General features: G+C 47.1%; 1 long non-coding RNA gene across 1 annotated transcript in view; it reads left to right on the plus strand.

Moving 5' to 3' along the window:
• The first annotated feature begins 930 nt into the window (after positions 1 to 930).
• The window catches only part of LOC123587651, a 221188-nt gene continuing 199496 nt past the window's right edge, over positions 931 to 22622 (plus strand). Inside the window, exons 1-2 of the long non-coding RNA XR_006707447.1 lie at positions 931 to 1243; positions 7413 to 7865. This is a non-coding gene — a long non-coding RNA (uncharacterized LOC123587651). The remainder of the gene's footprint in view (positions 1244 to 7412; positions 7866 to 22622) is intronic.

Consider the following 22622-nt stretch of genomic DNA (forward strand, 5'->3'; position numbering starts at 1 on the left):
GTTCTCAGTGGCAGCCCTGAGTTCACCAAAAGAGTCCTTGGCCCAGAGTTGCAATCCCCCATGGTTTAACCCTCTCCACTTAAGGCACTCCCCCAATGCCTTTCATTGCCTCTGTTTCAAAGAGTGTCAACAACCCGTGGGAGATCAATACACATTAGTCCATCTGTTTTCACATCGAGACACACATTCAGCATATGTCTTGCAATTGATTAATTACTGCAAGCGCTGCGATTTTGATTTCAAGTTGGAGTTCCCTTGCCTTATCTCCAGGCACCATGTAAACTCGTAACCAACCGAGTTTTCCGTACCGGCTCCGGCGGAACATCGCTCCTCCCCCGCGTCAGCCCAACCGGGGAATAAGGTAGCGCGCTCCGGTCCCGAGGGATCAAACCAGAACTCTGTTCCCTGGTTCCCTGACTTGGTTCGTCCCTTTGGGCGCCCCTGGCTACTCGACTTCTAGCCCAGTTGCAAATCCATGGATTCCTAAGGCGTTCGCGGAACTGTTTCCACTTTCTGGCCAGACGCCAGTGCAACTGGTTGACTTGGGAAGATGAGCTGGTGTATAATGAAATCAGGGAGAACCAATGCAGGTGTCGTCTCCCCCGAAGACTGGAGGCAGACTCTGATCATCATCGGGGTTGATGATCAGACTGCGGAGGGCACCAGCAGCTATGCTCCAGTGAACCATGCTGGATGTACAAAATATACTGGCATTACGTAACAGGGATCATCTCTCAGTGCCCCAGCCATTAATTCCTGACACGAGTTCCTGACGGTAATTCTGACGTGGGGTCAGATGACCAGGGTCTGGGACATTTCCATGGTTGAGTTTGTGGATGCAAAGTACAAATTACGGAAGGCTGACCAAAACCACGCCATGAAACCCTTAATTATCCATGTCTGCCAAGAGGCATTTTAGCACGAATAATACAGAAATGAAATGTCATTTATCTTGGGTTTTGGATTGTGTGCTAGGACTGTTTCTTTTGTGCATCAGATTTTCCATATTCAGTATTCTTTTTATTACTGTTAATTTTACATAAAGTAACAGCATTGCAGAATTGTAAAACCAGAAGGCGGTCGAGGGGTTTATTAATCTCATGGTTTTCAGACTGTGTACAGGGAAGATCTGGGATTCCAGAGAGGAGCCCTGGGCAGGAGGTGGAGGACAAGTGGACCCAGGTCTCCCATTGTACAGATAACAAAACCGAGTCCCAGGGAGGGGCCGAGAACTTCCAAGCTGGTTAGTACCAGAGCTAGAACTCTGATCTTCTGCTTCTTAGAGAAAACAAACATCTATGAGAAAGATGTAAGAAAATGACTAAAAAACTGTGCACTAGTCTCAAAAACTGACCGATATAACTTATATAGCTCCGAAAGGTGTGGTCCAAGAAAAGGTCCAAAAGGTTTGGTCCAAGACTTTAAGATACTGTAAAGATTTCGGATATAGAATGTTTAATAGAAATTTTAGGAAGTTTAGTTATCACCTACTGTACTTTATCAGGGTTGACCTACAGACTGGGGTCATAAAAATGCAGAGGACAGGTGTACCAGCCAGACTGCTGGTCAGTGCACTGTGTGTGTGTGTGTGTGTGTGTGCGCACGCGTGCGTGTAACAGTGAAAGCCAAAAGGACTAAGACACACATTGAAAGACGTAGAAACAGAATGTCACAGGATAGATAGATTAAGACAGAAATTTGTAATAGAAGTTTCAAAAGGGGGAAAAAGAAAGTCAGCCTCTCGGGGACTCTGAACTCCCCAGGATAAGAGCTCAGGATCTGGAGTGAGAAGGATCTAGATTGTCACCCTGTTTCTTCGACTGCCTACCAGAACCTGATTTAGAGAGACACATGCTACCTTTCCAAAGTACACTTTCCTCTTCAGTAACATGCATTCATAACAGTAACTTTCTCAGGGGCTTGCATTGAGAATTGCATGAGATAGTATATATATAACGTGTTTAGTAGAATGTTCAGCACCTACTTCGTATTTAAGAAGTGGGAGTTAATCTTATTTTGGTTATTTCTACTTGGATTGCTAATATGGCCCAGTTAGATGCCAGCTATGCAAAACTGAAAATTTCCCATAAGGTGGAAATTTCTATCTCTGCCCCTATTTTTCAGGCCCCTTTTTGTTTCCAGGATTCCTAGACTTTCTGTAAATGTCTCCAGATAGTCCGGGAATGATTTTCAAATACAGCAGTTTCTCAAAGATAGGATGGCATTGCTGTTATTGCTTTGAATATTGAGAGAAGGAAAATGTGCCCCAAATTATTCAAGAATGAGAATGATAGCTCAGTTCCCAGATCTACGGTCTTCACCCACTGCAAAGAAAAAAAAAATTGTTTCCTCGTTTCAGATGCAGCTGATTAAAATTAGTTTCACCAGGTTGCTCCTGGTAGTTAAGAAAGGATTCAGAGTTGGGGAGGGGACAGAAGAAAGGAGAAGGAAGCTGATATTTGCTTCCCTTCCATCAGACCCTGTGCCTGATTTATCTCATTAACTCTTTATTTTGTTTTTTTTTTTTTTTTATAAATTTTTTTTTTTTAACGTTTATTTATTTTTGAGACAGAGAGAGACAGAGCATGAACGGGGGAGGGTCAGAGAGAGAGGGAGACACAGAATCGGAAACAGGCTCCAGGCTCTGAGCCATCAGCCCAGAGCCCGACGCGGGGCTCGAACTCACGGACCGCGAGATCGTGACCTGGCTGAAGTCGGACGCTTAACCGACTGCGCCACCCAGGCGCCCCTCTCATTAACTCTTTAAAATATTCCTCTGATTCTCATCTCCATGTCACAGACCCAAGACTTTAAGAGATGACAGTTGTCTTGCCTAACGCGGCACAAGCAGTAAGTGTCAGGGACGGGATGCCACGTTCTCTGTGGCGACTGAGACTCCAGTCTTCCCAGGAAGGAACATTAAGAGTACAGGCCAACAAAGCACCCCAGCAGAGATAAAGCTCAAAAACGTACAAACCCCAAATTTACCCGGCCAAGGAGCACCCAAAAGACCAACAACTTCCCGTCTCCCTAATTTGGCTGGGAATCCTTTTCTTTGGGAATCACTCCCAATATTTTTCCCCCATTTTTCTTTTTCTCGCATGTAGCCCTTGGCATGGTTCCACACCAGCATGGGCCCCCGCAATACAAAGGATATGAGATTTCCCCCAAAAGCCAAATTCCTTGGGTGTTAAAGCTGCATTTTCTTGAAAAGGCTGATGGTGGCTTTGCCACAGGAGAATGAATACGAGCTTGCCCTCCGTGCTGGGAAGGCGCCTGTGGGATGGTGTCACCTGTCACTTGGAGACAAAGAAAGTCGTGTTCTGTCACTCTTTGAATGGCAACTCTGTTGGAGCTGCTGACCTTGTTTGTTCAAATCCTGACTCTTGTCTGAGAGGGTGCAGGCGTTTTTTGTTTTGTTTTGTTTTGTGTTTGGTCCTTTTCGAGATTTCTTTGGTGAACACTTACCCTCACAACAGAGATTTGGGGCTTTAGGATAGCTGCTTCTAGAAGCTTCCAGGATTTCATCTTTCTGCCTGTTGCTCCTGAGAAAATGGACTGAACACAATAGAGAGATTTATGACTCTACCCAGAAGCTTTCATAGAGTTAGTAGACTGAGGGAGAAGACATCTTTTTCTCTTACACCTGTACCAGAATTTTAGGGTGTGAAGAAACCAGACCTGTCTTTCCTTATCTGTTTACCTTCCATCAGCCCACAGATAAATGAGAACTAGCTTTATTTTTAAAGGAAGCAAACAGTTTAATTCGGAGAAACATGATAAAGTGAAAAAAATTAATGACTAACAAAAAGACCAATATTAACATGCGGAGAAATTTCTAGAAGAAAAATTCTAGAATCTAGAATCCTGGGAGAAAATTCTAGAATCTAGAATCCTAAGAGAAAAGTCCAGAATTCTAGGAGAAAATTCTAGAATCTAGAATTCTGGAAGAAATTTCTAGAATCCTCCTGGGTGACACCCTTCACGTGTAATCCGAAGCAGTGTTGGTATTGCATACTACATGTATTTATTGACTACCTACTACACCTTTGGCACTGTGACAGGCAGTAGATATACAAGTGCAAATCAGACAGATATGGTTTCTCAGGGAGCTGATAAGCCATTGGGGAGGACAGACATCCAGACAGGATTTGATAAATATGAGTCCGATGAAGAAAGGTGTATAGTGGGAAGAGAACTTGTAAGAGGAGGTCTTAACTTTGGGGAATGTCCTATATGAAGTGATCCTGGGACCTCCCTGCACCACATTCGCTTTCTCCATTCTGCTAGACCCAAATTTCTATGGAACCATATGAAAACTTAATTCTCCCTAACCCAGAATTCTATGACCATGACACAGATGATGAGCCTCATTAGCCCCAAGTGTCACTTGAGCAAACATCAGCATCAAATATTCATGTGCTGTTGGGAAAGCTGACTTCTTTTTATACCTTATTTTATAATTTGTGAAACCAGAAGGCTGAGCTAGGTAATCTCAAAGTTCATTTCTACTCCTGATATTTCATGCTGATGACTTAGACCTTAAAGTATTGCATGACATTAGGATATTCTAATGGATTTCGATGTACAATACCAGCTAAGGCAACTGGGCGAATTTAGAAATATGACCTTATGTAGAGCTGCAGAGAAAACCCATAAACGATTCCATCTCTGAGGTACCATCTTGTTTCGGAAGACTAAGGGAGTCTTCTACAATTGAAAGTGTGAAAATATTATGGGGGCAGTTTGCGAGACAGACGGGGCAATGTAGACGACCTGCCAGAGGAGGTACACAATGAATGCGCAGTGATTGATTGTGTGGACGATTCAGTGGATGGATGGATGGATGGATGGATGGATGGATGGGATGGATGAGGAAGTCTTCTTCTCTGAGCTGGGAAGTAGTTTACTCACAAGTGGACCTTAATAAGGGAATCTATCTCTACTAAGATCAAATGAATTCTATAAGTGGTGTTCAAAGCTCCAGGTTGAAATCCTGCCCCCTCCTGCCATGTATACTTAACTTGCTATATGGACTTGATGGGCTTAAGTAACCTCTGTGACCTTCAAGTTATTCAATTTTTTATGAGGACGCATGAGATCCTGTGTCTAAGAGTTACGGCTCCTAGTGTGTGCTCAGTAAGAGTGTTGACTGATTAGAACAATGATTTCTTCACTCAATCCCATGGAAAGCAGTTGGCCAATTTGATTGTAAAGGTAATCAAAATTGGGGGTGACCAGTTCATTTTTTTGTAGACAGCCTGCACTTTAGAGAGAAAAAATTTTTTCTCACCTCACCCCAGTGTCCTGGCGTTTCGTTTACTCCAATGTGCCCTTTGTCTGTCTTTAGAGCTTTTGCACATGCTGTTCCCTTTTGCCTTACTTTGTTTGCCTCGTGAGCTCTTACTTTTCTTCCCCAGGCCTTGGTTTAAATACCTCCATCTTTCAGGAGCCTGGGTGGCTTAGTCGGTTGGGCATCTGACTTCGGCTCAGGTCATGATCTCTCATGGTTTACGAGTTTGAACTCTGCATCGGGCTCTGTGCTGATGGCTCGGAGCCTGGAGCCTGCTTCAGATTCTGTGTCTTGCTCTCTCTCTTCCCCCTCCCCTCTCTCTCAAATAAATAAACATTAAAATTTAAAAAAAATATCTCCATCTTTCTCTAGGGTTCCTCTCCTGCCCTTCTCCACCAAGCCCAGTTTACCTCCCTCATTGTGGTCTCCTGCACCCTGTACTTATCCACCTCAGAACACTTAGTCTATCCTGTCGCAACTGTCTTTTCTGTGCCTCTCTTTCCCACCAGACCTCAAGACCTGGAAGGAGAGACTGGGTGTTCTTCGCTGTTAGATATCCAGCATCCGACCCAGTTTGGGAACAGACCAGACTTTCAGCACAATTTGCTGGTGGAGTGAAGAATGCATAGATAAACAGACAGTGAAAGAGTCTAGGGAAATGATTACAAAATGGCGGCCACAGATTAGTCAGGAGGGAGACCCGGACGCCGGGGCCTGCTAACTTTGTGCCCTCTCCAGTGGACGCTCCAGGGAGGGTCCTGTTTCAAGTCCTGGTACCCTCAGATAATGAATGGCCCGATGGAGGCTCCCCATTAAAAGCAGAGAAAGCCCCCTGGCTGGCCCATAGGAGGCCTGCTTTTCCCTGAGACTCAGGCGTCCCTTCTTGCCTGGGGTCTTTCTTCCACTTTCCAGTCTGGGGCCCTGTCTGCTTTTGGAGTCAGGAGGGGACTGTCTGCACCTTCTGCGGAGACAGCGAGGGAACATGACGTCTCACTCTGGCCCCAACCCCGAGCGTCATTGGTGTTGGCTGGGGATCAAAGCCGCTGTTCCATTTTTAACCTTCATCGGGCTCCACCTCACCCTGAACATGTGTTCCCGACATTTCATTGTGTGCCAGGGGATAAACAACCCCCATCCCCTGAGTCTAGGGAAGGATGCCTTCGGGGGAGAGCTCTGAACCCGGCTGAGGCAGATAAGTGTTTTTCCCACCCAGGGCCCCCCTTGAGCACTGTGGTTTTTCCTGAGCTTACATGACACCACCATAAGGGAGATGGATGGCTTTATTTTTGTGCAGAGCAAATCTACAGATGGTGACCCCCGACCAAAAACAAAACAAAACAAAACAAAACAAAACAAAACAAAAACCCATGCGAAAAACAACAACAAAAAACCAGAACCTAGTGTGTGGGGGCGGAGAAGAGGGTGGGGGCCGGGGATTCTCTCTCAGGCTGTTCTGTCTGTCTCCTACCTTCCTTCTTCTCCCGAGTCGCCTTATAAATATCACCAGCGTCCACCCCCCCATCGAGGGTTATTGGGGCTATTGACAGGAGACCATTTTATTTTCAAATTCGCTGCGAATTCAGGTGCCCGTAAATCCATGCTTCTAGAATTCTCAAGCAATTAAACATAGGCTGAAGGAAGAGAGAGGGTGTCTGTTACAAAGTGGGAGCTCAGTCCATATTCGTGGAAGGAAGGAAGGGAAACACAGATTCCCCAATGGTCCACCACTGTTGATGTGTTGATGGACATCCGTCTACGTTGTTTGGGTGTGTTTAAGCAACATGTACAAATAGGATCATACTATAGTCACACATAATATATTCATACTTCCTATATACGCATAATAAAAACGATACTATATACTATCACGGGCATACATTGTCCGTTCATGGTATTTTACAATCTGCTTTTTTTTCACCATGCCCTGGACATCTTTCCGCGTCTACGAATGTAGAACAAATTTATCACAGTTTACAGCTGCCAAGTAGCCATTTGTGAAGCTATCCTATCTCTGACTTCACCAGTTCAAGAGAGCTGCTTTTGAAATCCCCACCTTAAAGGAGGCTCATACTTTATTTTTTCTCTTGTGACTCTCTCTCTCTCTCTCTCTCTCTCTCAGCTGTCTTCAGGCCACACGGAGTTGAGGTCAGAGTTTTCTGCTTTCTCGATCGCCAGCTCGTCGGCCACGGGAGGATGGACGTTACATTTGCAGGGATCTTATGGATTTCTCTGTTATGCTGCAGCTTGGACCAAACAGCCCTCTCTTCTTCGCCTCTATCGATCTAAATGTTTCCATATTTGTTTCCTTGTGGAGGCATTTACTGCATCAGACATTCAAGAGATGGGGCCTGGAGATTTACAGAGCTCTTTGTGTGTTCCGACGTACAACCGGAGCTCAGAGACATGGAAAGACATGGAAAGAAGTGCCCTCTGATGTCCGAAAGGGCCACAGCATCATTCTGCCTCTGACCTTGCAACACTGACTTACTGTGCATGAAACACAGCCTCCTCGTCAGCAAAACTGGGGAAGTTATCATCGAAGCAGCCTTCCTGGATCATTACGAGGACGGAAGTAAGTGCCTGGTACACAGGAGCTGCTTAAAAAATGTCAGCTTTTATTATTTTCTGAGAGGGGCTGGATGTAGCAGACGGTAGGCTCTGGAATTGGCCATTTCTGGGTTTGGATCTGAGCTCCAATGCTTCGCAGATGAGTGACTTAAATCCGAGTTTCGATGTGCTCATCTGTAAGTTGGAGCTAAATACTTAGCAGAAATTTTATCGTCTTACAGCTTACAGATAATGTGTACAAAGAGCCAGATGGAGGGCACTCAAATGATAGCCACTCTTAAGGGTTTGCTAAACCCTGACCCTTTGTCTCCAAAGGGTTCTAGGAAAGCCTTGACTTGTCTCCTGTTCCTGCATCTGTGGCCCTGTTTTCAAGGCTTTCGTGCCCTAAGACGGTACCCATTTGTATGTAGAAAATATGGGGACAAGAGTCAGAAACTTCACTCGAAGCCCGCCTTTCCTATTTACTTCCCGAATGACCTTGGACAAGGCACACGCTCTCTCACTTTTCTTGTTTCTCGCTCCTTGATGTCATTTAAAATGAAAACAACTCTGAGTATATTCTTGGTACTTGGCAATTTACAAAGCCTCGTCCATGATCATTATTCAACCTGAACATCCCAGTCAATGGTCGGGGCTCATAAACACGCATTTAACGCATCAACATTCCATCAAATCCGGAGTCCTTTTGGAATATTTTTCTTTTTCATAAATTTTTTTCATGTTTATTTATTTTTTGAAGGAGAGAGCGACAGAGCATGAGCGGGGGAGGGGCAGAGAGAGTGGGAGACACAGAATCCAAAGCAGGCTCCAGGCCCTGAGCTGTCCGCACAGAGCCTGGCGTGGGGCTTGAACCCACGAACAGCGAAATCATGACCCGGGCCGAAGTCAGATGCCCAACCGACTGAGCCACCCAGGTGCCCCATGGAATATTTTTATTTTTCTTAATTAGGAAGCAAGCTGTGGGCAGAGGGGCGAAAATGGATGTTACTACTCCCTGAGCTAGTAAGAGTACTCAGTTAGGGATGCATCCAACGAGCCTCGTGGAATCCCTATAACGCGCTAGTCATTGTATTACGATCTAAGGATAAAATAAGGCACTATCATTGCTCTCGCAGTCTCGTTGTCTGATGGGGAAGATGTACACGGTGGGGAATGGTGTTCACAAGACGTTGTAAGGCAGGAAAGCCTTTGAATTCATCCTCTGTGAGAAGAGTTCACTAGATCGAAACGAAGTTGACAGGCTGAAGGGCCCAGGGGTCAGCGCTTGGCAGATGGTATCCTGTGTTTAAAGGCCGAGAGGCAGGAACCATTATGGTGTTTTCAAGGTACTCCAAGTTGCCTAGAGAACGATACGCATAGGAGGGCAGGAGACGAAGCCAAAGCAGTCAGCGGGCCCCCCAAACTACCCACTTGGGAATCTGCCTGTTCGGAGGGCAAGGATGGGTTTTCCATGGAGGAATACGGTGGGCCAAATTGTGTTCCTGGATGACCAGACTTGGTGGTTTCTCTGTTTGAGCTCTCCAAAATGTAGATCCCGAGGCAAGGATTTGGGTTGAAGTGGTCTAGTTGGGATGTGACCCCAGGAAGCACGGGGAGGGAGTGAGGAAGTGAGGCAGGGTGCGGGGAGAAAGCCAGCGAAGACAGGGTAAGCTATGGGGCAAGTGGGGTTCCATTCCTTCAGGCCTCTGGGCGACATTGTGGAAACATCAGGCTTCTTCCTCTGTGGCTGAGGAAGCTGGGGGATTTATCCATTGGATCCCCCCACCCCGGTGGAAGGAGGCCCCTGGGGCATCCAGTCCCTGGTGCTCCCTGTATGTCCCTAGTGCTCCCAGCCAGAGAACCTCCTTGGACAGAGATGACGCGGTTGGGGTAGGAAGCCAGGCGCAGGGATCGTCACCGAAGTTTCAGGTGAGCTCTGGGGGGTACCGAGGGGAAGCGGGCAGGGCACTGACTGAAGCCGCGTGGAAGGCGGGGGTGGGCGGGGGGAAGGTGCCAAACCAGAGGGAGACATGATAAAAACCCAAATTAGGGCCGTTGAAGCAGAGACGGAGGTCAGAGGGTCACTGATGCTACTGAGTAGCACCCCTAACGGTCCCAAAGGTGACAGCGGCCGTTTAGAGTCACTAAGGAGGAGGCGTAGTGATTCCCCAGCCTGCAGGCCCACTCTAGAACGCACATGCTCCATCCCCCCCCCCCCCCCCCCCCACTTTCTCCACTCTCTCTGCCTCCCTTTTTCCTGGACGTCGAGTGTGCTGACTGCCCGCCGGCTCTTTGACCCCGTCCTTCTGGAAAATACAGGCTGCGTGATGGTCAATTTTCTGTCAACGAGGCTAGGCCAGAGTGTTCAGTGATGGCGTGAAACGCTAACCTGGAGGTTGCTATGCAGATACGTTGTACATGGGATTGAGATCCATAATCAGTCGACTTTAAGTACGGGAGATTATCCCAGGGGATCTGGCCAGGCCTGACTTAATCAGACCAAAGCTCTTAAGAACAGAGTTGAGATTTTTTATTTTTTTAAGAAACTAACTTAAAAAAAATTTTTTTTTAATGTTTTAATATTTTTATTTTTGAGAGAGAGAAAGACAGAGCTTGAGCAGGGGAGAGGCAGAGAGAGAGAGGGAGACACAGAATCGGAAGCAGGCTCCAGGCTCTGAGTTGTCAGATGTGGGGCTCGAACTCACGAGTTGTGAGATCATGACCCGAGCCGAAGTCGGCCACTTAACAGACTGAGCCACCCAGGCGCCCCAAGGCTTTTCTGATGAAGAAACTCGCCCTGTGGCCAGCAGCTTCGGTTCATGCTGGAGAGTTCCAGCCTATCCTTCCTGCTGGCCCGCCCTTCCCTTCGGGATTTCAGAATTGCAAAGACAGCACCCACAGTCTTGTAAGCCAGTTCCTTGCCACAAATCCCTTAATATGTATCTCTTACTGGTTGTGTTTCTCTGGTCAAACCTTGATGGATCCAGTGGCCTTCTAGGAAGCGTGAAGGTTAATTTTGTATGTTGGTGTCGCTGGCCATGCTGTGCCCAGAGAGTTGATCAAACGTTATTGTGGATGTTTCTGTGAGGCTGTTCTGGGATGAGATTAACTTTTAAATCGGCGGACTGGGTAAAGCAGGTTGACCTCTTGAATGTAGGGGGAGGGGGGCCTCACCCAATCAGTTGAAGGCCTGAATAATAATAATAAAAAAACCCTTGTGGATCCCCCCCCCCCCCAGTAAGAGAGAATTCTTCTTGGGGCGCCTGGGTAGTTCAGTCGGTTGAGCCTCCGACTTCGGCTGGGGTCACGATCTCACGGTTGGTGAGTTCGAGCCCTATGTCGGGCTGGCTGCTGTTAGCCTGTCAGCGCAGAGCCTGATTGGGATCCTCTGTCCCCCCCCCCCCCCCCCCGCTCTCTCTCTGCCCCTCCCCTGCTTGTGTGCTTTCTCTTTCTCTCTCTCAAAAAAATAAATACATAAAAATAAACCATTAAAAAAAAAGAGAGAGAGAATTCTTTTTGCCTGACCGCTGCATCAGCTTTTTTTCCTGCCTTTGGACCCAAATTGAAACATGGGCTCTTCCTGGGGGTTGAGGCTGCCAATCCTTCGAGGAGAATGACACCCTCAGCTCTTCTGGTTCTTAGGTCTTTGGACTCAGACTACAACTAAACTCTGGCAGCTCTCCTGGGTCTCCAGCTTGCCAACTCACCCTGTAGCCTTGAGGATGGGTCAGCCTCCCCGGTTCTGTGAGCCGATTCCCTATAATACATCTCATTATTAATCTCTTTATCAATACATTCCATTGGTCCTGACTCTCTTGAGAAGGTGACTAAGGTAGAAAGTCAGTCTACTTGGTATGCAAATCTCCCTGGCACGGAAGGGGTCACATGACCCAAGCCTGGCCAATCAGAATTCTACTGTAGCCTAGCTCCTCTTTGGTTTTTTCAGTCTTGTCTACCGTTGCCATTGGTGCCCTCTGACTGGAGTCTGGCTTTGCCACGGAATCAGGACTTGGGTTTGGCCAACCTGGCGCTCCCTCCAAAACCTTGCGTCCTCCACTGCTCTTTAGATTCTGGAACTGCCTTTGTGTTGAGTGAGAGTGATCCCGTAGAGGGTCAGGACCGGCTTTCCTCTGCTTTTTCTGTCTTAGGGATTGGAAGTTCCCCGCTGGATGGACAGAGACACCGGTTGAACTTCGCTAGACGCCTACTGAGTATCTGTAGTGTCACGTTATTACCAAAGTGTCAGGGGAGGTCAACCAACAGACAAGAGAAAGGTCATGCTCTCACTCTAAGCTTTTAGCTGTTGTCCCTCTCAGCCGATCTGCTGGACCGCCAGCCTTGCTTGGAGTAATGCCTGTCACCAGATACCCTTCCCATCTCAGCGTTTCTGTATACAATCTGATTTCCTGCCGCCATCGGAACCTCCATTATGAAGGCCATGACAAAGTCTGCCCCATAAAGAATATACACATAAACTCTCTGTCTCCTGAGTCTAGAAATCTAGACCATCAGGCATACTTATCCAAATAGCCCCGAAAGGTTGGAAACATTAATCCCGTTTGCTCCTAAATCCTGGGTAACTTCATGCACAAGGGGCGGGGTGGGGGGGGGGGGGCGCGGTGAGGGGAAGAGCCCTGGTCTTGTGGCTTTTTCGAGATTAAAGATTTTGGCAGAATTGAGTGGTGTCCAGGCATTATGGGTCCAGTGACCTTTTAATGGAGCTGCTGCACGGCCGATGCAGAGTTAAATACCAGAGCGGGGCCCAAATCAGTAGCTGCAATCAGAGACACTCAAGTCAGTCCAGTATTCACAAAAGAGGAAAAAAAAAAAAAAGAGAGAGAGAGAAAAGGCTTCCAGCCAACTCAGTGTTGATGGTCTGTTAATAGTTTTAATGGCTGCTTCTATAAATATGCAAAAATCCCCACTTCTGTTTCCCAGTGTGGTCTTATCGATTTTCTGAACAGCTGCTTGGGCAAGAAAAAGGATAGGGGGTGGGGGCGCACCTCTGGAAAAAGTGGGGAAGTGATGGCTAGAGACCCAGCAGGATGCCACTGGATTTTCTGTGACAAAGCCAACCTGGGGGGGGGGGTGGGGAATAAGGTAGAGTGTAGAGAAGCTTGGGTTGGAGTCCCATCCGCACCTCCGGTTGGCCTTGGACAAATCAGTTTCTTTCCTCGAGCCTCAGTTTCCCCATCGGTTGCAACTCAGCTGGATCGGTGACCCCAGAAGGCTACCGTAGAGCCTTTTGTTAAAATCATGTAAAAAGATGTCAAAATGCAGATTCCCAGGCCCATCCTTATTGCATTAGAGCCTCTACCCCCCCCCCCCCCCCCCCGCCCCAGGCTGCGAATGTAGCTTTCAGAGTCCTCCCAAGGTGACTGTTAATCAAAGCCAGGTTTAGAAGTCACCAGGCTTGTTCAGCCCCTGGTCCCTTCCAGCTTTAGCGTTCTTGGAGGACGGCCTGGGGACAGATTTCTGGGTTTTCCTCTTTTCTGTGGGAAGAGAGACAGTTCTCTTGCGGGCTTCTTGGCTCTTTGTGTCTTAGTTACTCCTGCCAAGCGCTCCCAGCTTCACCCCCTTTACACAGAAAACATTATGGGCATCCTGACGGGAAATGAGAATAAAGAAACCCACCGTTGCTGGTTTCTAGACAGAACTGAGCCTCTGACTTTCACACAGCGGTTGTTTTGGGGCCTGTAGCAAAATGACCCGCGTCGGCTTTCTCGAACCGACCCAGCCACGTGGAAAATCTGCTGGACAATCTGTAGACCTCGGTTGCTAGTTCAAAAAAGAACTAAATCAGAAACCCCAAGCCGCGTGTTACTGTTTATTGAGCACCTACTCCGGGCCAGGCACTTTACCTGAAAGGAATCAGCCTCTCCGTCCTAGGAGATAGGTCCTATGATTACTGCCCGCATTTTACATTCGAGGAAATCGAGGTGCCCGGAGGCTGAGTCATTTCCCCAAAGTTCTCTGGCCAGTAAGCGGAAGAGGTATGATTATAAACACAAGTGGTCTGCTTCCTGATGCCAGGCTCCCTGTCCCTATTGCTGCTGTGAGCAGCTGCAGTTTATTTAGCGTCCCCTGTGTGCTTGGAATCTGGTAAAATCCTTATACTTACTGACGCTTCATGAAAACCGTGTAAAGTATATGTGTGTGTGTGTATACGTATGTATCTGTGTATATAGGTATATATACATATGTATACCTATATACATTTCCATTTTAGGGATTAAAAATGGAGGCTGAGAGCTTTTCTCCATTTAGCGGAGTTACACAGTAGCTAGACTCAAATATATGTGCTTGACAGGAGAGTTCCACACATAACATGAACTTCGTGTGTGTGTGTGTGTGTGTGTGTGCGCACGCGCGTAGCTGGACCACAAAACAACCCTTTTGTGTAGAAAGGGATGGAATGAGGGCATTGTCCAGAAACATCTAGAGGGTGCAGGCTCCGATCTTTAATTCCCTGTTTGTAAGAAGTGTCGGCCAGATGAAATAAACAGACCCGGGGATCACTCGTTGTGATCAGCCACCTTGCACGTCCAGCATCCTGTTATCTCCTGTTATCCCTCTATCCCTTCTGGCACCTGCTCCCTTCACTAAAGGGAGCTGGGGACATTAGCAATGCCATATACACACACACACACATATATATATATATATATATATATATATATATATATATTTTTTTTTTTTTTTTTTTTGAGTTACAGAAAGGATTGTTGAGACTGATCTCGGGGCCATAACATGGAATCACAGAGTGACAGGTTGAGAGCGATTTTCGCCAGACCCAGAAAGGACTGATTTCACGACGATTTTCACGATTCTGCTTCCCCACCACGTTTCACATAATGCCGAGATTTATAGTGTAACGGGAACTAGGTGGGATTTGATCACTCTGGGCTTCAGCTTACCACTGACCAGAGCACATGCCTCGTTTCCTCAGCGAAGTCTGACATGGTGGGGGTTGCGGAAGGGAGGAGAGTGTGCCGAGCTGAGGATGTGGACCTTTGTTCTCTGTGGGGGTGGGAACCACGGTTTCCCACTATGGGAACCTCAGTGTGTCCATCTATACAATGGGATGGTTGGGTTGGAAGGTTCCCAAACCCCTTTATAACTCGAATGTTTATTCAGGTCTCACCTTTGTTCTTCTCAACCCACAGTCACAGAGTGGCTACTCCATGCCAGGTTTTTTGTTTTTTTTTTTTTGCTAGGGGCCTGGGGACCCAGGAAAGCAACAGCAACAGCCAGCGCACCTGCTTTGTGGGGCAGACGTTGTGTCGCAGCTTCTCTGCCGCCACCCGGCTGGGTGACCCTGAGCTGGTTCTTTGTGCCGTGAGGTTTGCAGAAAGACGTTTCTCCAAGTGTGACCAGATGACCTTTTGGCTCAGCAAAGCCCCGGGTGCTTGTTAACAACTTGGATCCCTGGATCCCAGCCCAGATCTGCTGAATCAGAATCTTTTGTGGGAAGGAGAGGGGGAAATGCATTTCAGCAAGGACCCCAAGGTGATTCTTAAACATACTGACATCAGATAATGTGTTAAAGTGCCTCACAGTTTGTGAGTGTGCTTGCTGACTTTTAGGGATCCGTGCTCTAGAAAACCCTGGACTTCAGCTACACTCGACTCCATTCAGCATTTTCTTTTTATTGCACCTGTAGGTTTCCCCTTTACTGAGAAATGTGTGTGTGTGTGTGTGTGTGTGTGTGCGCGCATGCATGCGTGTGTATGTACACACACATATATACACACATCTATTAAACCTCTATTTATTGAAGACTTATTATGTGCCGGAGTTTTCCTTATGTAGCCCTATTTAATCTTCACATGTCCCTAGGAGCTGAGTTCTATTAAAAGTGAGGCACGCGAGCTTCAGAGAGGTTAGAAGCTTGCTCACCATCATGCCGTGGGTGAGGGGTGGAGCCAGGGTGTAAACCCGGGTCCATCTGCCCCCAAGTCTCTTTCTTAACCTCCTGCTCTTTCTTAACCCTGGGGCAGCTGGAATGTACCTCTCTCAAGGGCACCATTCACCGGAAGACAGCATGAACAGTGCCCCCTGGAGTCATGCCTTGAGGATGTCCTATAGCCACGCCCCCTCCTCTGCTTCTCTCTGGGCTGCAGCCTTCAGTCCTGGGCGATAATGCTTTTATTTTCTCCTCCCCTTCGTTCCTGCGTGGAACTGGAGTGCTTATGGGGACCCAAATGCGAGGGACTCCAACCTCCTTCCCACCCCTTACCCTCCCAATTTATTTCTGGTTCCAATTCTTTCGTGCCACGTATCTATGGCTGTGGGCACACAGTGCCCAGAACTCAGTGACTTAAGGTCCGTTTTATTTTTTAATGATTTTTCCGGTTAGGAATTTGGGCAGGGCTCAGCCAGGCGATTCTTCTGTTTCATGCGGCATTATCAGAGGTCACTTGGGCTGGTCTAGGGCAGGGGTCAGAAAGCTGTGGCCCACAAGGCACACCCAGCCTGGCACCTGTTTTTGTAAATAAGGTTTTATGGGAACACGGCCATCCCCATTTTTGGGGCATACCGGTCTGTGGTTATTTTCATGCTACAGCAACAGTGTTGATTAGTTGTGGCAGAGACCCTATGAACTGCAAAGCTACACAGGCTTATTACCTGGCATTTTACAGAGAAAGTGTTCCGGCCCCTTGTCTACGGGGTCCAGAATGGTTTTACTCACTTCTCGGGTGCCTTGGAGGGCCTGGCTGGAGGACTGGCTCAGCTCGGACCATTACCAGACTGCCTACAAGAGGCATCTCTCTAGCACAGAAACCCCAGCATACTTGAACTTCTTTATGGCATCTGAAGGATCAAAGAAAGCAGGTAACAGGTGGCCTATGACCTAGCCTCAGAAGCTTGAGAATGTTCTTAGTGCCCTACTACATTGGTCAAAAAGTTCACGAGACTTGGTACAGATTCCAAGGAAGGGAGTGAGATTTTCTCTGTCAGTGGGAGGGGTAGCAAGAATTTGTGGCCATCCTTAATCTACCACAACTCATTTCGGAAAACCTTTTTTTTTTTTTTTTTCAACGTTTATTCATTTTTGGGACAGAGAGAGACAGAGCATGAATGGGGGAGGAGCAGAGAGAGAGGGAGACACAGAATCGGAAACAGGCTCCAGGCTCTGAGCCATCAGCCCAGAGCCTGACGCGGGGCTCGAACTCCCGGACCGCGAGATCGTGACCTGGCTGAAGTCGGACGCTTAACCGACTGCGCCACCCAGGCGCCCCTTTTTTTTGTTTTTTGTTTTTTTTTTTTCAACGTTTATTCATTTTTGGGACAGAGAGAGACAGAGCATGAACGGGGGAGGAGCAGAGAGAGAGGGAGACACAGAATCGGAAACAGCGGAAAACCTTTTGAAACTAGTCTCCCTTCTTGCCTTGGCCAATGATGATCACAACTGAAGTCTTTCTTCGATGATGCAATATCTAGGAGATACTTGGCCGGGGAGGGGGTGTCCGCCTTGATTCAGTGAATACTTGCTGCCCTCCTACTGAGTGCTATGCACTTGGCTAGGTATTAAGGCTGCAGCAGTGGATAGAAAAATGTGGCCTCTGTCTACATGGGATGCACAGTCCAGTGAATGTAGATGCAAATGTTACCAAAGGCACTGGGAGTTAAGTCGAATGTGCTCTGAGCTCTCCTTTTGACTCAATTTCTTTCTTTCTTTCTTTCTTTCTTTCTTTCTTTCTTTCTTTCTTTCATTTATTAAATAAATAGTTTTCTTTATTTTTGAGAGGCAGAGAGAGAGAGAGAGAGAGAGAGAGAGAGACTGCGAGTAGAGGAGGGGCAGGGAGAGAGGGAGACACAGAATCTGAAGCAGCCTCCAGGCTCTGAGCTGGCAGCACAGAGCCCGAGGCAGGGCCTGAGCGCACGGACCGTGAGATCATGACCTGAGCTGAAGTCGGACGCTCAACCGACTGAGCCACCCAGGCGTCCCTCAATTTCTTTCTTTTTTTAAAAAAAAATTTCCAGCAGGCACATGAAAAGATGCTCAACGTCGCTCCTCATCAGGGAAAAACAAATCAAAACCACACCCAGATACCACCTCATGCTGGTCAGAGTGGCCAAAATGAACAAATCAGGAGACTATAGATGCTGGCGAGGATGTGGAGAAACGGGAACCCTCTTGCACTGTTGGTGGGAATGCAAACTGGTGCAGCCGCTCTGGAAAACAGGGTGGAGGGTCCTCAAAAAATTAAAAATAGACCTACCCTATGACCCAGCAATGGCACTGCTAGGAATTTACCCAAGGGACACAGGAGTGCTGATGCATCGGGGCACTTGTACCCCAATGTTTACAGAAGCACTTTCAACAATAGCCAAATTATGGAAAGAGCCTAAATGTCCATCAACTAATGAATGGATAAAGAAATTGTGGTTTTTATACACAATGGAATACTACTTGGCAATGAGAAAGAATGAAATACGGCCTTTTGTAGCAACATGGATGGAACTGGAGAGTGCTATGCTAAGTGAAATAAGCCATACAGAGAAAGACAGATACCCTATGTTTTCACTCTTATGTGGATCCTGAGAAACTTAACAGAAGACCATGGGGGAGGGGAAGGAAAAAAAAAACAGGTTAGAGAGGGAGGGAGGCAAACCACAAGAGACTCTTAAAAACTGAGAACAATCTGAGGGTTGATGGGGGGTGGGAGGGCGGGGAGGGGGGGTGATGGGCCTTGAGGAGGGCACCTGTTGGGATGAGCACTGGGTGTTGTATGGAAACCAATTTGACAATCAATTTCATATTTAAAAAAAGACCTTGGAAAAAGATTTTTCTAATGTTTATTTATTTTTGAGAGAGAGAGAGAGAGAGAGGGAGGGAGACAGAGTGTGAGCAGGGGAGGGGCAGAGAGAGAGGGAGACACAGAATCCAAAGCAGGTTCCAGGCTCTGAACTGTCAGCACAGATCTCAATGCGGGGCTTGAACTCACAGACCATGAGATCATGACCTGAATCAAAGTCGGATGCTTAACCGACTGAGCCATCTAGGTGCCCCTTGACTAAATTTCTGAATCCAGCTTCATTTATTTTTTGGATCCATTCTTCCCCCCCAGAAGAAGAAGAAAGGAATTCTAGTTCATCGAAGGTTCCAAATAGTCAGAACTTTGGTTAGATGCTTTTTTGTTTTTCATAGTGTTCATGTGTAGATGATATTTCATCATTCATATACTTTACAATCTACCTTCATTTCATTGTTTTTTTGAATTCTGACAAATGGATTTGACACGGTCTCCATTTGTATTCTTTTTTTTTAAAGTTTATTTATTGAGAGAGAGAGAGAGAGAGAGCGCAGTGGAGGGGCAGAGAGAGAGGGAGACAGAGAGTCCCAAGCAGGCTCTGTGCTGTCAGCACAGAGCCTGATGTGGGGTTCGATCCCAAGAACCGTGAGATCATGACCTGAGCTGAAATCAAGAGTTGGGTGCTTAACATACTAAGCCACCCGGGCTCCATTTCTATTCTAAGTCCCACTGTGGGGATGATCACGTGCCTGCTCCCTACAGTCCGTAAGTTGGAACCTGAAATGGTGGTTGAGTAAATGGTGTTGCACCCACGTGGCTGCAGGTGGAAATGCCTTCTGGGAACCTGGAATAAGAGGGATCGATAGATTCCAACCAAAGTTCAACTCCATACGTCTCATTGACACTTGATAATTGTTCGTCGTCACGGTCTCATGTGGCAGGTTCTCCATGTATCTGTTAGTTTGGCCCATGGGTATTTCTGACCGTCCTGACCTCGTGGCCCACTGGGAGCTGATGTTCCCAGGTCACATCCTGATGCCTCGGTGGCCAAGGTCTCAGGAAGAATGGAGGCTTTATTGGCCTTTTCCCACATCTATCACATTTCCATCAAATCTCTCCCCTCCTTGGACCTTTCAGCGTTGCCTATCAATGGCTTCATTGTAGTGGTAAACTCTCATTATCTGAAAATTCCTTGCTGCTCACCTTTGTTTTTCCTGTAGCTGTGGAGGAGGACGTTTGTGTGTGTGTGTGTGTGTGTGTGTGTGTGTGTGTGTGTGTGTTTTAATGAATCTCCTCGTATATCCATGAATGTGTTTTAGTGGAGTATGTTATACCCTGAGAGCTAGCACTTTTTACTGGGGTGTAACTGGTTGGAATCTCTTTCCTTTCAAACAACTTTATTGAGGCGACTGATACACAAAAAGCTGTACGTTTATAGTATATACGACTTGACGAAATGAGATCAGCATACACCTGTGAAATCATCCCTGTATATGTACCATAAGCCTGCCCATCACTATAAAAGTCCCCTCCCCCTGCCTCATTCATTCATTCATTCCTGATAGGATAATAATATCCGAACACAAGATTTACCTTCAGCAAACTTTGAAGTCCATGGTACAGCATTGTTGACTATAGACAACGTGCCGTACGCGTCTCGGATTTATTCATGTTGCTTCACTGAAACTTTGTACCTTTGACCAACACCTCCCCATTTCCCTCTCTACCGAGCCGTTGGTAACCACCACTCCACTCTCTGTTGCTGAGTTCGACTCTTCTAGATTCCTCATATATGCGATATCATATTGTCTTTGTCTTCCTGCGTCTGGCTTACTTCGCTCAGCATAACGTCTTCCAGATTCACCCAGTCATGGCCAGTGGCAGGACGTCCCTCTTTTTTAAAGGCCGAATGACGTTCCATTGTGTGCGGATGCTAGCTTTTCCTTATCCACTCACCCATCGATGGGCATTCAGATTGCTGCCGTATCTTGGCCACCGTGACTATTGCTGCGCTGAGTATGGGGGGGCAGATATCTCTTAGAGATCCCGTGAAATACTCGGATGTGGAATTTGGGGAGCGTCTGGTGGTTCTACTTTTCATTAGCTGAGGAAGCCCCATACCGTTTTCCACCCTGGCTACACCAATTTCCATTCCCACCAACAGCGCACATCCTGGCTGGCATTTGTTATTTTTGGTTTTTGTTTTTTTGAGAATAGCCATTCTACCAGGTGCGAGGTGATAGCCCCTTGTGGTTTTGATTTGCATTTGCCTGATGATGAGTGATGTGGAGCGCCTTTTCCTGTATCTCTGGGGCATTCATGTGTCGCCTTTGGAGACATGTCCAGTTAGGTGTTTATATATACTTTGGATATTAGCCTTCATCAGATACATGGCTTGCGCGTACTTCCCTTCATTCCGTAGGGATGAATGTTCATTTTGTTGATTGTTGCTTTTCCCGGGAAGAAGCTTTTCAGTTTGATGTAATGCCACTTGTTTATTATTGCTATGTGTGCTTTTGGGGAATACTTCCCTTAGGAGGTGGCACTTGACTCGAGTCTTCTCACTGAATTCTCACACCAACTTTTTACGTTAACCCCACGATGAGGATCTCGTTCCTCCACACCCCGACAACATAGACATCCTTTTCTGGTTCTGCCATTTACTCCATGATTCTGGACAGATTGCTTCATTTCTTTTCCTTTTTTTAAAAATGTTTATTTATTTTGAGAGAGACAGAGAAAGAGAACGTGAGGGAGGGGCAGAGAGAGGGGGAGAGAATCCTAAGCAAGCTCCGCACTGTCAGCGCAGAGCGTGATGCGGGGCTCAATCCCACGCACTCTGAGATCATGACCTGAGCCCAGACGAAGAGTCAGATGCTTAACCAATGGGGCCACCCAGACGCTCCAAGTTGTTTCATGTCTGAGTCTTGATTTTCTGCAAAATGGGGATGAGAGCTCAAAGATTTGTCTTGAGAATTAAGTGAGCTAATGGCACATGGTAAACATTCAACACACATAAGCTATACTGATAACAATAATAATTATTATTTTTAATATTTATTTATTTTTGAGACACACACACACACACACACACACACACACACACACACTGAGTGCAAATGGGGGAGGGGCAGAGAGAGAGGGAGACCCAGAATCGGAAGCAGGCTCCAGGCTCCGAGCTGTCAGCATAGAGCCCCACGCGGGGCTCGAACTCAAGAATCGCAAGATCATGACCTGAGCCAAAGTCGGACGCTTAATCGACTCAGTTGCCCCAGCTATAATTATTATTTACTACACACTTCCTAATTTGCAGAAAAGGCCACCGAGTCTCAGAAAGGTGAAGTAACTCGCTTAAGGTCACACAGCTAATGAGAGCGGAGCCAGGAGCTTAGCGTAGCTTGGTCTGATTTTACTCTGTGCTCTTTCTCCGTGTTCCATGAATTCCTACCACCCAGTCATGCACACGTGGCCTCTGGTGATGTACAGAGCACGTCCCTGTAGGTGCCACGTCACCCCTGATTTATTTTTTTTTCCTCTCATTGTATTTTCTGTCGGAGAAACTTCTCTTTCCTCTAGATGACGTTTGTTCTCTTTGGTGGGTCTCCTAGATGGAGCAAAACACACACAAGCAAACTAAATGGGGTCTATATTTGCAACCAAGAAAACACTCCACGGATGTCCGCAACTTGGGAAGAGTACAAAAATCAAAACAGAGAAACAATTGCCCAAGACTTGGAAAATCAGGGCTTCCTTGGCTAATATTGCCCAAGACTTGGACAGGCCATGCTTCCTGGAGAACCAGAGTGGCCCAGCATCGTTCCTGTCCACGAGAGTAGCCCCTCGTGAGAAGTTGCTGCTGTGCCTGGAAAGCCTCTTCAGAATCTCCACGTTAGGTGGGTGGGAACTGGTCGCATCCCTCCGATGATCCCAAAGTATGGGGAACATCACCCATCCTTACAGATGGTCTTTGCTGTGCACCTGAATCTCAGCCAGTAACCATCTCACTCCCCGCTCTGGGTCAC

Source organism: Leopardus geoffroyi, chromosome D3 (assembly GCF_018350155.1).
Source record: "Leopardus geoffroyi isolate Oge1 chromosome D3, O.geoffroyi_Oge1_pat1.0, whole genome shotgun sequence".
Lineage (NCBI taxonomy): Eukaryota > Metazoa > Chordata > Mammalia > Carnivora > Felidae > Leopardus > Leopardus geoffroyi.